Source organism: Aquarana catesbeiana, linkage group LG05 (assembly GCF_042186555.1).
Source record: "Aquarana catesbeiana isolate 2022-GZ linkage group LG05, ASM4218655v1, whole genome shotgun sequence".
Lineage (NCBI taxonomy): Eukaryota > Metazoa > Chordata > Amphibia > Anura > Ranidae > Aquarana > Aquarana catesbeiana.
Window position 1 is genome coordinate 70,774,864 of NC_133328.1, and position 17,187 is coordinate 70,792,050.

The window sequence follows — 17,187 nt, forward strand, 5'->3', positions numbered from 1 at the left end:
ATTGGCGAATGCAGCAGGAAGGGCATTATGGGCACGACGGGCCTGTGTTTGTCTTTTTGGTGGCAGCGGGACACTACTTGTGCTTGCCACCTCACCAGCTTGAACTGCACTTATGGGACTCGCCACGTCACCAAGTGTTACTGCAGTGCTGGTTTGACTACGACCGGGATGTACTAGGCCGCTGGCGCTTGCCAGTTGACCAAAACGCTACCAAAAAAACTGTTAGCGATCGCAGGGATCAGGCCTGACTCTGCGAACGCTGCAGTTATGCGTTTAGTGTTTTGTAAGTGACAGTGATCTATCGATACTGGGCTGGGCCGGGCGGAGGGGCAAAACACAGGTGCTAGCAGGTATCTGGGCTGAACCCGCTAACACTGCGTTTTTGGGAACCCCAAACTGCTGGGGACGCCAGTATAGATCTGATCGGATCAGATATTGATCCGTTTAGATACTATACCACTAAGGGAGGCGTATGCTGCGTGCGTGGGTGTTAGCGCTACTGGCACTAACCTGACGCTGCCTGGGGCTGGTGCTTGCCAGTTCACCAAAACGCTACCAAACAAACTGTTAGCGATCGCAGGGATCAGGCCTGACTCTGCGAACGCTGCAGTTATGCATTTAGTGTTTTGTAAGTGACAGTGATCGATCGATACTGCACTTGGGTGGGCTGGGCTAGGCAGGGCGGAGGGGCAAAACGCAGGTGCTAGCAGGTATCTGGGCTGATCCCACTAAATGCGTTTTTGGGAACCCTAAACTGCTGGGGACACTAGTATAGATCTGATCGGATCAGATATTGATCCGTTCAGATACTATACCACTAAGGGAGGCGTATGCTGCGTGCATGGGTGTTAGCGGTACTGGCGCTAATCTGATGCTGCCTGGGGCGACGCATATCACCGCCGGGTGATCAGGGGGCTAAACCTTTATTCAGTACTAAACGGCGGGTGCCCTGACACTATAAAAAATAAACGAACTAACCAGCGTCACCCGTAACGGTTATACAGTGATCAGTGGTGAAAGGGTTAACTAGGGGGCAATCAAGGGGTTAAAACATTTATTAGGTAGTATATGGGGGCCCCTGTCGCTATAAAATGCTGACGGCGAACCTAAATATTTACCTCCCTAACTAGCGTCACCAGTGACACTAATACAGTGATCAGAAAAATGATCGCTTAGCGACACTGGTGACGGGGGGTGATCAAGGGGTTAAAACTTTATTAGGGGGTTAGGAGGTACCCTAGACCTAAAGGGGGCTAACACTCACTGCCCTAACACACTAACTGTCACAAACTGACACCATGCAGTAATCAGAAAAAAAAAAACTGCTTGGTGTCAGTGTAACGGGGGGGGGGGGGGTGATTAGGGGGTGATCGGGGGGGGGGCGATCAGGGGTGTAAAGTATGCCTGGCATGTTCTACTGTGTGTGTTGTGTTGTGCAACTCACTCAGATGTCTTCTCTCCTTGGCGCCGGAACGGAAACTGCCGAGCCGAGGAGAGATGACATCACATCCTCTGCCTCTGTGCACTACACAGAGGCAGGGGACGATTCCAATTGGCTAGCAGCAATCGCGAGGGGGGGGCCACGAATGGATGGCCTCCCCCTCATCTCTGATCGCTGCCAGACCAAAGCCAACCGCCTCGGGCACCGGGGGGGGGGGGTCCGATCGGTGATTTTGCCTGCCCGTGCCATTGTGCAGACGTATATCTGCGTTAGGCGGTCGGTAACTGGTTAAGTCGCCCGCTGTACAGCTACGGAGATTCGCACAGGGGAGCCATTTTGCCACTGTCAAATGAATGTGGGTGGCCGGCAAGGGAACTTAATGCACTGTAGATATAGGCTACACCGAATGCAGAGTATATATATATATATATATATATATATATATATATATTTTTTTTTACTAGACTGTGTATATATATATATATATATATATATATATATATATATTAATACACAGCCTGAAGTGTATTAGAAACAGTACACCACCAAATGCACTGTAGATATAGGCGACACTGGATGCAGAGTATATATATATATATATATATATATATATATATATATATATATATATATACTAGACTGTGTATATATAAATATATTGTGGAGTGCCACCCAAAAATGGAACTTCCGCTTTAAGTACTGGTGACCCCCTGACATGCCACATTTGGCATGTCATTTTTTTGGGGGGAGGAGCAGGTACCCTGTTTTTACAGGCACCCAACTCCCACTTCCTCCCCTGGCTCCACAGCGCCGGAAGGAAGTTCACCTCTCCCCCCTCCCTCCCTGCACATCACAGGTCCCAGAAGATTGCCCAGCCATTCACAGCGCGCAACCTGGCTCGCAGTTAGAATGCCAGTGCCTCGGAAAGGAGGGGGAGAGAAGCGAGGCTTCCTGCACCCGCATCGCTGGACCGTGGGACAGGTGAATGTCTGATTATTACACTTTTTGTAGCTGCTGACTTTTAAATGGGTGGAACTCTGCTTTAATACACCGCCTGAAGTGTATTAGAAACCATACACCACCAAACGCACTGTGGATATAGGCTACACTGAATGCAGAGTATATATATATATACAGTATCTCACAAAAGTGAGTACACCCCTCACATTTTTGTAAATATTTTATTATATATTTTCATGTGACAACACTGAAGAAATGACACTTTGCTACAATGTAAAGTAGTGAGTGTACAGCTTGTAGAACAGTGTGAATTTTATAAAAATTAAAAAAAAAATAAAATAACTCAACACACAGCCATTAAAGTGGATGTAAACCCAATGCCATTGTCGTCCTTTCTAAACTACTGCCATGGGATTTATCTATAAGGATATACATGCCTCCTGCATGTATCTTTACCTGTCAAATGTCTCCCCTCTGTCTGTTATGAGACCCGAAAAACTGCAGATTCTGTGGGTGGGTCTATTGTCTGGAGCTCGGTGGGTGGAGTCGTGATGTCAGTAGACTCCCCGCCCACCTCTACACTCCTTGTCAATATGCATTTTCTCCTGTTTATTATTGTAATACTGAACTTCTGCTGAACTTCTGCTTTGATCTCTAACATCCAGTGAAAAGACAGGAAAGTAACCACATGACTTCAGCATGCCAAATCATGCTGAGGTGTGGAACAGCCAATCCTGGCAGAGCTGCTGAAGAAAGGAGTGGGGGAGGGAATTAAAAAATACTGCCTGTGTCTACAGTATGATAAAAAAAAAAAAAAAATTCGGGTTTACATCCACTTTAATGTCTAAACTGCTGGCAACAAAAGTGAGTACACCCTTAAAGGGGTTGTAAAGGTATGAATTTACCTTAATGCATTCTATGCATTAAGGTGAAAAAACTTTTGAAAATACCGCCGCCTCCAGCCCCCCCGTTTTACTTACCTGACACCTCGAAACTCAGCCGCTCGCTCCCGACCTCCATTCAGCCGATCAGCCTGGTCGCTGATTGGCTATAGTGGATGGATTGAAAGCAGCACAGCCATTGGCTCGCTCTGCTGTCAATCACAGCCAATGACGCGGCGCGCCGGGGGCGGGGCCGAGTGATACAGCGAGCGGCTATAGCCGCCGGCTGTATCACGGGAGCGCGCCCGCAATAACTAACCACCATGCGAGAGAGCTCGCATTAAGGGGGTTAGTTATTGCGGGGAGGAGCTGAGACAGCCGCCGAGGGACCCCAGAAGACCAGGTTCGGGGCCACTCTGTGCAGAACGAGCTGCACAGTGAAGGTAAGTATAACATGTTTGTTATTTAAAAAAAAAAATAAATGTACCTTTACAACCCCTTTAAGTGAAAATGTCCAAATTGGGCCCAATTAGCCATTTTCCCTCCCCAGTGTCATGTGAGTCATAAGTGTTACAAGGTCTCAGGTGTGAATGGGGAGCAGGTGTGTTAAATTTGGTGTTAGAAACAGTACACCACTGAATGCACTGTATATATATATATATATATATATATATATATATATATATATATATATATATATACAAATACACTGCCACTAACTGAATAACCTGCCTGCTTAATCTAACTCAAGCTATCTCTCTGTCCACACCAACAACGCTACACATGGCCGCTATGTAAGCAGCCTTATATAGTGTGGGGTGTGGACTTAGTCCCCCTGAGCCATGATTCGCTAAAGGCACCCTGCCTTTGGCCAATAATGGCTTTCTCAGCAGAGCGCGCTGTGATTGGTCAAAGCATGCAGGTCAGGTGCATGCTTTGGCCAATCATCATACAGCAATGCACTGCGATCTCGCAGTGCATTATGGGGCGTTCCACTGCGCTCAAATTTCCTGCGAACTCCCCATATGTTTGGTTCTATTTAGAACAAACAAACACCCGATGTTCGAGTGTAACTCATCCCTAGGTGATCCCCCTCCCTGGCCTAGGCAGGAATGGGGTTTAAGTGGCCAGTAAGCAAGTGGTTAAGGGGGTGCGCTACATTTGCATTAATTATAAATATACATTATGTATGATGCTTTTTATACACGTGGATATTTAAGTATTGTCTATATGCAAATAGCTATCACTTCATCTGAAGTATACTGCATATGGACAGTTGCTACTTTTCCTGGCACATTGTACTGTATATGCATTGTCTGTGTCTTTTCTTTCTGCAAACCTTTTTTTAAAAATTCTACAGCTGAAATTTTACAGTATATGGGTTCAGGGTGCTTACTTTTAAAACCAGGGCTTTTTTTCAGGGGGAACTGGGTGGAACTCAGTTCCACCACCTCTGGCTCAGATCCTTTAGTGCCTGCTCACCACAATCACTTGTAAACACAGAAGTCCGGTTTCTGTGTTTACAAGTGACAGCTCTGCACTCTTGTATGTAATGCAATCCTGGTATTTAGTGCCCCTTTAAGACCCTCCTACTGTTTTTGTGAAATTTGACTGAAGACACCCACTATTTGATGTGATTTGGAGGGTGTGTGTAGGGGGAGAGGTTTTGTGGGGCCGAGGTTAAGGTCCAGCACCTATTGTTTAGGAAAAAAAGCCCTATTTAAAACTAAAACCTCCAGCCTACCTTTCAGTTTTGCACAGTTGTACAGGCTGCTCTCCTGTCCCCTCTTCCGCGGGCTGCGCCTATATGAATGTCCGGGCCAGAATGCCGTCCCTTTGGAGCGCATGCGCCGGTGACATCACCCGTTGCATCCCGTATTATTATCTCCTAAACTGTGCAAGTTTAGGAGATATTCACTGTACCTACAGGTAAGCCTTATTATAGGTACAAGTTAAAAAGTGGACTTTACTTCCACTTTAAAATCAAAGTCTAAAGCCAGCTATACATGGATCGAATTTTGGCTGGTTCAGCAGAGCCCAGCCAAATTTCCATCCATGAATGGGTTGTACACAAGTAAGCCTATCGATTGACTTGTGTACAGCCAGCCTGTCAGCTTTTTCCTGAACGATTATTGCCGCCGGCTATAGCTAGCAACACTAAGGCTCTGTTTCCACTAGTGCGACTTTTCATGCGACTTGGGACTGAAAAGTCGCATGACAAATTGTTTCCCATGATTTCCAATGAGTACCGTTCATATCTGTGCGACTTCAAGTCGCAGCGACTTCAAAGTAGTCCCTGCACTACTTTGGTCCCACTTTGATGCGACTTGAGGTCCATAGATACAGGCATTGCTTCAAATCGCGGTAAAAAGTCGCGGTAAAATCGCGGTAAAAAATTGCGGCAAAATCGCGCGACTTTGGGGACGCACTAGTGGAAACATAGCCTAATCATTGTGTTGTACTGGAAAAGTAAGCTCCCCGTACTCAATGCCTGCAGAACACAGTAGCGCTGTGGGAGGGATTTCCCATCAACACTGACTGTGTCAATGGGGGGATCGAGCAATTGCATAATCTATTGCCTGCCTAACACTAAATGACCCACTTATTATGTCCTGTTTTTCACGAATTGTCATTTTATCTTGCCCTCCATTAGTTCATATTATGTGCTCTTCTCCATAGACATTTCAAAGGACCTCATAATTATCATCAGCCAGAGGTCCCATTTACAATGGAAATATCTATATGCATACTGCAGTTTAATTTTACAAGCCCTTCATAAAAAAGCTATATAAGTACCTGACATAAAAAAAAATAAAATAAATGCAGACTGCAGTGTAGAGTCTAGGATGTGCCATATGGAGTTCTATGCATACAACATCCTGTGATCGCAGGAAAGCCTGTCACACGACTTTGACAGAGCCAATGGAAAATTCACTATCTTACCAAAAGTATTGGTACGCCTACCTTTACACATACCTGAACTTTAATGGCATCCCAGTCTTAAGCCTCGTACACACAGTCTGATTGTTGGATGACTGAGCGTCTGATTTTTGTCAAAAGGACGTGTGCAGGATTTTGGCTAGCATATTAACTATCCGCAAATTGTCGTTTGACAAACACGAACGTAGTGATGTACTATGAGACTATAAAGAGGAAGTTAATTTCTCAAGCACCACTCTTTGGGTCCCTTCTGCTAATATCGTGTTCGAAGAAATTTGGTGAGCGTTGATTCGTGATTTTCAGATCGAAGAAAACAAATGCCTTTTAAAATATGTTTGGCATAACTACATCAATATCACCAGCAAAGCAGCTTCATTATCATTCCATTAAAGAAGATGAGAATGTGTGCTGCATTTCGACATTTCATCAATTGCCACATCACGAATGTTAATTCTAGATCACGAACGGTAGTATACAAGACCGTACTCTTCCTGCTTGTTCCTTGATTCCGAGCATGCGTGGTTGTACTTTCGACTTTTGTGTGACCGATTTCTGTACTGACCATCCAAAAATTATGCCCCATACACACGGTCGGACATTGATCGGACATTCCGACAACAAAATCCTAGGATTTTTCCCGACGGATGTTGGCTCAAACTTGTCTTGCATACACACGGTCACACAAAGTTGTTGGAAAATCCGATTGTTTTAAACGCAGTGACGTAAAACACGTACGTCGGGACTATAAACGGGGCAGTGGCCAATTGCTTTCATCTCTTTATTTATTCTGAGCATGCGTGGCACTTTGTGCGTCGGATTTGTGTACACACGATCGGAATTTCCGACAACGGATTTTGTTGTCGGAAAATTTTATATCCTGCTCTCAAACTTTGTGTGTCGGAAAATCCGATGGAAAATGTGTGATGGAGCCTACACACAGTCGGAATTTCCGACAACAAGGTCCTATCACACATTTTCCGTCGGAAAATCCAACCGTTTGTATGGGGCATTAGATGTTGAGTTCACATCAGACAAAAGTTTTATAGCCTGAACATCCAGCTTTTGTCTGACGAAAAAGTCAAATTGTCTATCGAATGCACCATACCAACGATCCGAAAATCCGCAGACAGCTCGTCTTCAGACTTTTCCCTTCTGATTGTCGTACCGCGTGTACGAGCCTTAAGTCCGTAGGGTTCAATTATGAGTTGGCCCACCCTTTTCAACTATATCAGCTTCAACGCCTCTGGGAAGCTGTTCACAAGGTTTAGGAGTGTGTCTATGGGAATGTTTAACCATTCTTCCAGAAGCGCATTTGTGAGGTCCGGCACTGATGTTGGACAAGAAGGCCTGGCTCACAGTGTCCACTTTAATTCATCACATAGGTGTTCTATCAGGTTGAGGTCAGGACTCAACCTGATAGTCAAGTTCCTCCACCCCAAACTCGCTCATCCATGTCTTTATGAACCTTGCTTTGTGCACTGGTCCAAATCATTTGGTGGAGGGGGGATTATGGTGTGGGGTTGTTTCTCAGGGGTTTGGCTTGGCGCCTTAGTTCCAGTGAAGGTAACTCTTAAGACATCAGCATACCAAGACATTTTGGACAATTTCATGCACCCAACTTTGTGTGAACAGTTTGAGGATGGCCCTTTCCTGTTCCAACATGACTGCACACCAGTGCACAAAGCAATGTCCATAAAGACATGGATGAGGGAGTTTAGGTTGGAGGAACTTGACTGGCCCGCACAGAGTCCCGACCTCAACCAGATAGAACACCTTTGGGATGAATTAGAGAAGAGACTGCGAGCCAGGCCTTCTCGTCCAACATCAGTGCCTGACCTCACAAATGTGCTTCTGGAAGAATGGTCAAACATTCCCATAGACACACTCCTAAACCTTGTGGACAGCCTTCCCAGAAGAGTTGAAGCTGTTATAACTGCAAAGGGTGGGCCAACTCAATCTTGAACCCTCGGGACTAAGGCTGGGATGCCGTTAAAGTTCATGTAAAGGCAGGCGCGTCAATACTTTTGGTAATATAGTGTCAATTCCACTATAAGGTGGAGATCCATTTTGTAGCTGGGAGAACTGCTGCTATTGTAAAATCTAAAGTGCCCATAGTGGAGTAGTACCATTAAACGCCGATTTTTGGTTCTGTCAATTCTGTAAAATATATATTTAGACTAGTGGGCTCTGTGAAATGAAGTCCCAAAGCGAGCAATTGAATATGCACATTTGTAAAGGATATATTTGTGCTTTTTAAATGGGTTGGGTTTTTTGTAAAGCAGTCGTAAGGCCACGGCGTTATAAATCAACCCCTTACTGCATTTAAAGGAATGATAACCTGTCCAATAACCCTTTCTGAATTTAGTCCTATAAACATTTTTATGGTTGCAATTATTGAAATACTGCACAATTTGGTAAAATACAGAATGCAGTATTTAAAAAAATTAATTAGCCTGGATTCAATATTTATCTTAGAAACAATGAAAATGCCACATGGTAAAACACATAACACATGCAGCCAGGCTTCACGAATCGACCCCATAATGTTGGTTTATCTATGTATTCCCAGTAAAAGAATTTCTAATGGCTGGTCATAGTATTCATAAACTGAAAATTCAAAATCTGTTTGGAAATCTGTGTCTCCTTACAGACAAATGAAGCCTGTATGCCAAGTTCACCTTGGAGGTGCAAAAGGCTCCCACGTTGCACTAATCTTACAAGTATAGATATAAAGCTACAGATAATTTAATGAAAGTGGAATTTTCTGTAAAGGAATGAATCCCAGTCATCCTGTAGACTGATAGTATAAACAAACTTACCCAGATCAGCCCTCTCTCATGACCCTGTGACAAGGATTATGACAAAAACAAGACCCTACAAGGTGAGTAATGGCTTTGTGGGAGATGTCAGAAGCCACATTAAAATGCCACATGAAGAATTTATGTTTTATATATCCTTCCTTATCTTAACAGTTATCCTTATCAGTGTATGGACATTTGTAGTTGATTGTTGGGTAAATGATGTTCCAGAAATCAAGGTTGGCAGTTGAAGGATCCAAAGTGTCCTTGGGGTGGGGTAGGGGCTGAAAAGCCACAGAGTAATTGAATTATACCATTAGCGTTGTGTTGTAAAAACTGATACAAGGGAGCTGTTTTATCTTTCAAAGAATTTGTATTTCTAATGTTCCATTTCTGATATTTGCTTAGCCCAGCTGGGTGGATGAGAGGACCACCTACAAATAAGGAATACAGTGCAGACCTCTATTCACACCCAGCCTGCTGACTGACAGTGAAAGAGCAGTAGAAGAATGGTGAGCTCATTCCTATGCTTGCTCTGCCCCCCATCTGCATGTCCATTGCCAACATAGGGTTTGATTTACGGCAAATACACTGTGCATTTTGCAAAGTACAGTCGCACTCTGCAAGTGCAGTTGCTCCAGAGCTTAGTAAATGAGCAGAAGCTCTGCTGACTTCCATCATCCAATCATGTGCACGCAAAAATACAGTTTGTTTTTTTCTTGCATGTGATTGGGTATTTTTTGCAAAGTGAAGCTTTGCCTCATTTACTAAGCTCTGGTGCAACTGCACTTTGCAAAGTGCACAGTCTATTTGCCTTTAGTAAATGAACCCCATAGTGTGCATTAGAGCTGCACGATTCTGGATAAAATGAGAATCACAAATTTTTTGCTTAGAATAAGGATCACGATTCTCGGCGTAACATCATCTTAAACATTATACAAAAAAATTCACATAAACTCATAAGGCAACACTGCTTAGTTTTTTTTTAATTTTAATTCATTGAAGTGTATTTTTCCCCAAAAATTGCTTTTGAAAGACCGCTGCGCAAATACCGTGTGACATAAAATATTTCAAAGACCGCCATAGGGACTTTATATATAATGTTTGGGGGTTCTTAGTAATTTTCTAGAAAAAAATACAGATTTTAACTTGTAAGCAACAAGTGTCAGAAAAATGCCTGGTCTTGGTTAAACTGCCCTCATTTGCAGACCGAAGATCATCCCTTTGATCTAAAAGAACCAAATGATACAATGTTTATTTTTATCTTTTGCTGAGCAATGTTGTAACTTTTCTGGCTGCCTTTTTTTGACAGCTGTTAGCAGAGAATGCCTCTGCACTTGTTACATGAATCATAGAAATGCTGGAATAATCACATCAGTCCCTGCCCTAAAGGAGCTTACAATCTAAGGTCCCTAACTCACATTCATACATACACATACTAGGCCCAATTTAGGCAGGAGGAGCCAATTAACCTACAAGCAAGTCTTTGGATCGTGGGAGGAATTCCCGAATGATGGGGCGGGGCTGGTGACCTAGACCCAAACGATGGGGGGGAGGGTGGGTGGCTGTGGATGCATTGTTTACCACCCAAAATATACCACCAAACGAGCATTGGCTGTACTTATCCTTTAATCTATTACTGGCTAACTCCGGGGTCTTGTGAGTTCACATGCACAGATATTAGTGCAGGCATAACTAGGGAGTAAGGTGATGGCTGACACCACACATCCCATGACCAATAGACATCTAAGCATTACTTGCTTGATATAGAGGTATTTCAAGCTTCCATTGGCAGAATGCAGAAGGTAAAGCAAAATCCTTTAAAAAAAACACAAGGATTATATTTAAAGATTTGCATATTTTTAGGGCATATTCACACCACCAGCATGGCGCTTTGTTAACACATTCCCAAAGCAAGGACAGGCAAAAATAAAGCAATTGTTTTTAATGGTGCTGGTTTTTCTACACTTTTTCTTTTATCTTGTTTTATTCCATAAACCCATAAATACAAGCGTCTGATTGGTTGCTTTAAGTCTATTTTTTCCTTCCATCCAATTTTTATATGTGAGGCCTGTACAATGTATCCAAAATAATCATTCTGTTTTTGTGCTCCAAAATCAAACCATTATCATGCACATATTCAGATATAACAATTACCTCTGCAACTGCTTCATTGTGTAACATAACAGCCATGAGTCCACCCAATTATGTTTCAGCTTAATGCATTATTAATCCCAACTGTAGACTGCAGTCATGAAAAATAGGCTTAACATCCCCCTTAATGATACAACATCTCAATTTTTTTTTTTTAATGTACACATTCTTGACTAGTCATGTGTTAAAGGAAATAAATAAGTAAAAAGGGTTAACAAAAAGGAAAGTGGATAAGCAAGAGAAGAAACCTCATTTTCATGTACTACAGAACGGACTTGCTAAGATGAACTGAATTTGCCATTAAAGAATCCAGCAAATCCCTACGGGTCTAAGAAGTGGCAATTAGTGCTGCAGCTTAGGGTATGGTGCTCAGCGTAGTGAACTTGATGGTAAAAATAGATTTGCATGCTAAAAATGGAAAGAAAATAGAATAAATCCCATCTAAAGATCATACTCTTGTATTTAGCTGAAATACGCCTGAGTTATTGTTTCAGTCTACTTTGACAGATTCCATCACAACAATTTATAACGTGTTCAAACAGCAAGGTTAGGTGCAATTTGCTGTGATGTTTATTTTAAAGGGCCAGCATAAAGGCTGCAACATGACAGTATTTTTAATAATATTTAGCTGCTTGGCAGCTGCAGGCGCCTCAGAACCTGTGATGCCTTAATATCTAAGTGTACTAGGTTTTATGAACAACACCCATAGTTGTCATAGGTGCAACCTGGGTTAGAATGGGGCCTAGAATGGTTCTCAACCTCCCCACTGCCTAGGAAAGAATTTGCATAGCATTCGAGGAAAGGTGTAAGGTTTTATGAAACTGCAAATTGTGAGGCGCTACTAAGCTCTAAACACCTTTAACATGATAAACCGGGGGATCATACCATATATTTTAACCACTTGACCTCTGAAGACCCTTCATGACCAGGCCACTTTTTGCGATACAGCACTGCGTTACTTTAACTGACAACTGCGCAGTCATGCGATGATGTACCCAAATAAAATAATTTTTTTCCCAAAATAGAGCTTTCTTTTAGTAGTATTTGATCACCTCTGCATTTTTTATTTTTTGCTCTATTAACAAAAAAATAATGAAGATTTTGAAAAAAAATATAAATATATTTTTTACTTTCTGCTTTAAAACATATCCAATAAAAATAATTGAAAATAAATCAAATTTTTTTATAAATTTGAGCCAATATGTATTCCGCTACATATTTTTTGTTAAAAAAAAAATCCCAATAAATGTATATTGAATGGTTTGTGAAAACGTATTAGCGTCTACAAACTATGGGATATTTTTGTGTATTTTTTTTTCATTTATTGATTTTTTTACTAGTAATGGCGGTGATCAGCGACTTATACTGCACTAATTGACACTTTTTTGTCACTTTACTAATGACACTTGCTGGGAAGGGGTTAACATCAGGGGTGTTTTACTAAACTGTGGCAGGTGCTTTTACTAGGGAAAGACATGGATCCTAGTCCCTGTTTTGCAGAGACACAGGATGCATTCTCTCCTGTCAGAACAGCGATTTCCCTTGTTTACATAGGCAGACCGCCATTTTGCCTCTCTTCTTCCGCTGTGTGTGAGCGGGAGCAAGCCGCCAGCAGTGCTCATGCGCGCTCCCAATGTGGAAGAGCCGGATCACATATATATATATGTGATCCGTCGCAGAGGTTAAACAAAACCAACTCTGGTGTGTTTGCAGAGCTTTCCCATACGCCATTGGGCTCGCTGAACCTCTGGATCGGAGATTTATTTGTATAGCATTACTATTTGGGGTAAGCTGTTGTGTTACGTGCTTTTTTTTATCCCAATGTTGTGGACAGTGGTTTGAATATATTATTTTTGTTTTGTTAATATGATGTTCTTGGATGCTATGTATTAATATATTATAATTTGTATACCTGCAGTAATATTTGGTTTTTGATATAAAGTGTATACAAATGCATTTGCTGTGTTTGACTTCTCAGAATCCAAGATCCTGAAGAAGTGGTGTTATGCACAAAATGCGTAGATCCAAGTTTCCTATAGTTTTGGATGCTTCCAAAAGTTTTCCATGATTTACTAAAATTGGACCGTGCAAAATCTGGTGCAGCTCTGCATAGAAACCAAACAGCTTTCAGTTTTTTTATGAAAGCTTTATTAAAAAAGCTCAAGTTAGAAGCTGATTGGCTACCACGCACAGCTGCACCAGATTTTGCACTCTCCAATTTTAGTAAATCAACCCCCAAGTGATGCTGTGTTTCTCTTTTATGTCATATATATTGTGCTCATGAATATGTCACGATTTTTATACATAAATTAAATAGTTTTTATATAATTGTTTAAATTAATATACAGTATATAGGAATTTCTAATGGATGTCATTAAAGTCCTTTGTGCAATTTCTTTTTTGTTGGAAGGTGTAGGGTGCATGTGGGATGTCATGTGACCAAGCAAATGGGAGGCATCAAAAAGTGTCCTTGCAATGAGTTTTATCACTGGCACTAAAGAGCACTAGGAGAAATTGGAAGAGAATACACAGTATCCAAGGGCCCCAAAGAGTGTAGGGGCAGTTAGGAAATATACAGTAAAGGGAGAGTAAAGAGTGCACTTGCCAAGACTATCTACTAGGACCCGGTAGTAGTAGACCCCTGGCTAGATCTCTAGCTGTGAGCTTTAAGCATAACCCATCGACATGAGATATGAAATACCAGTCATGCCCTTCCATATGCAACCACAATGTGTAACAATTTTTCATCTGTCTCTCAGGATTAACTAGTAACCAAAGAGGTTAGAAAACCTATTAATCCTCTACTCACTTTTATAACCCGTTTGCAAGTCTACCAAACATTTGTCTTAAAAAACAGAATTTTTGATTTATATATATTGCAGTTATGGTTCAAGCTGAACAAACAGTGTCCAAGCGATCCTTTTCTTGTTACTCCCTACTCTGCAAGGAAATGACAAAGCACAGTCCAAAAAGAACCAGATTTGGGCACTGATCCGCACTATATAACAGAATTAAAAAGGTCATTATAAAGTAACATTAAAAAGCTTGGAATGATCCAGAAATGTTCATGTTTTTAACAGCAGTTGACACTTTTATTCAATCAGTTAAGCAAAAATTAAAGTGAATATATTGACAATGCCATAATATTATTTTTATTTATAACTGTTCCATTCATCAAACTTTACATTTATTAAATAATCTTCCATTTGAAGCAATCACAGCTTTTCAGTTTGGCATTTCAGATGTCAGTTTTTGAAAATATTCAAGGAAAACCTCAGACAATACCACTTTCTGGTGCTATGTCTAGCTTGCTGATCTTTTTTGTCTGTTCTTATGGTGAAGGCCTTTCATAGGAGCTCAACAGGCTTGAGAAGTGACAACTGTGCCAGCAGTCCATCAGATACAGTACACTGGCTTTATTCTTTACCAAATAGGTTTTGCCTAGCTTAGAAGTATGCTTCAGATCCTTGTCCTGTTGCATGATGAAATCTGTACCAAACGCTGAATACAGAAGATGGCAGGATATTGTAAAATAGTGTGGTTGGTAACTTTCTGGTTACTACAGGAGATGGCTTGACATTGTAAAGTAGTGTGGTAACTTTCTGGTTCATTATTCCTAGCACTCTGTGGCAGTCTTTCACCTTACCAGCAAAAAGCAGCCCCATCCATTACATGCCCTCCACCATGCTTGACAAAAGGTATCAAGTACTCCTCCAGTATACTTTCTTTTGTCTCCATCTTGTTCAGTTCTTCTCCCTGATCCAAAGACCTCAAACTTTGACGTATGCCTCGTACACACGGTTGGACTTTCCAACGTACTCTTTAATGCAATGACAGACCCCACAAGGACAGGGGATTTTGGAGTGGACTGCAGGGTGGCCTTTTGCTTACTGACTATGGGCCCTGGCTTTTAAGGGAACACTATTCTTTGGGAGGTGTGTGCCTGGGGGACCCTTGGAGTGGTCTTGCATCGGATTTGGGTCCATGTCTTTCTGAAACACACAGATGTGGGTCCTTTGTGTCCAAACCAGCAATGACTGCTTTAGACTATGGGACTCAGAGTAGACGTTAATATGATCAGCTTAAAGTAACCTGATACCGGGGTCTTCTGGTCTGTTTATTAAGGTCTTAAGTGTTTATCAAGTATGTCTCTCCCATTGTGTGCCTCCTAGGTGTGCATTCCCATTGTTAATTAAGTCCCTTGTTGTTTATGTCTGTCTGATTATCTCTTGGAGATATAATTTGTATTATGACCACTTTATTTTGTTATCAAACCATTGTGGGATGTTTATCCTTATGAAAATGTGTAAGGTACTTTGTATCCAGGGTTGTGGGCTGGGTGCCGAATGGTCTGGGTGAACACCGAGTCACCTAGGTGACTAGTTGTTTAATTAGCTTAATGTTTATGTTGGCTGTTCCTTAGCTATGTTAATTTTATTCCTGTTTACAGTTTGCATTATCATGATAATATCCCCAAGAGGGGAATGTCCTTTTGGGGGTATAAAGTATGTGTCTGAGTTTTAATAAAGTGAGTTCCAGTTTGCATCTAAGCTAGTGTTGTCTAGTCTTGGGTGCTCAGCTATAATACTTGGTTCCTAGGTCCAGACTGGAGGAAGCCATATATCTTGACGGAGGCACCCAAGCTAGGTTCTGGACCATTCCATCACAAATGCTTTAATAATTATTACAGAGCTGCATTACGTTGTGTCTTTTGTATCTACCTTGAGGTCAGCTTTAGAGAATCAGCCATATGAAGACCTGTAAAACACCTGTTTCTTATACTGAATATTCAAATATACTAATTTTCTTGTAGAGTTGTGTATCTGGGAGTTCTGATTCTTTTTCTGTCCTTATTAGACCCTTTGTATGAAATATTCAGTTTATTGAGAAGACTGTTTCATTTTGCCATGTTCTAGTATGCAAAAGGCTTGAAACCCAATGAAAGATCCTTTGCTTACTGTTTTGAATACACCAATGACTTGATTTGTCAATGATTTGACTACATTTTTAAAAACTTTTTGTGATGTCATCATAATAGTAATGCTATCAAAAATCAAGTAATCTATTTATCTATCTTAAAAGTGGTGTTCACAATGTTAAAATTTTTGCATTTGATTTAGTTCTGTAGGCTACAAAACCCAAGCTAATCATAGTTGTTCCCCTGGAAAGGGCAGTTGTGGCTTCCTGCTTCTATATCTGCCTCTGTCCCCTTTCCTTTAAAGCTATTTGTAAGCTCAGCCAAGATTAGATGGTACCAAAAAAGCACTCATGTAATAGCTTGGCTACAATTAAGTCAAAACTTAATTGTTTGCATGTGTGAATGTAATTTATTGGCTTAAAAAAAATGTGCCCTAGTGGCCTTATTAAAGGGGCTGTAAACCCTTGTGTTTTTTCACCTCAATGCATCCTATGCATTGAGGTGAAAAAACTTCTGTCACTGACCGGCCCCCCAGCCCCCCGTTTTACTCACCTCAGCCCGTTCGTTCCCACGGCGGAGACGCGCTCTACCTCTCTGCCCATTGTCTCGGCTCTTGGTTGAATAGATTGATAGCAGCACAGCCATTGGCTCCCGTGCTGTCAATCAAATCCAATGACGCAGGCATGGGGGGGTGGGGCTGAGTCCGGCATTTGTTGTCTATGGACGCAAAAACCGGACTAGGGAGTGTGCCCGCACGGGGACCCCTAAGGAAAGCGCTTCTCCTAGGTGGTTTCCCGATGTGGGGAGGAGTTGATAGCACCGCCGGGGGACCCCAGAAGAGGTGGATCGAACTGCACAGTAGAGGTAAGTATGACATGTTTGTTATTTAAAAAAACGAGGGTTTACAACCCCTTTGGGGCCCCTTTCACATGGATGTTCTATCAGTCCATGTTTGACCTGTGATTAAACAGATAAAAAAACAGACTGTGATGTATCCCTATGGGTGGCCATATGTAAAAGGATTTTGGTGCATCTACATCTGGGTCAATTCAGGTTTGACTGACCGAACGCAATAAGTTTGCATCCAGGTCTGAT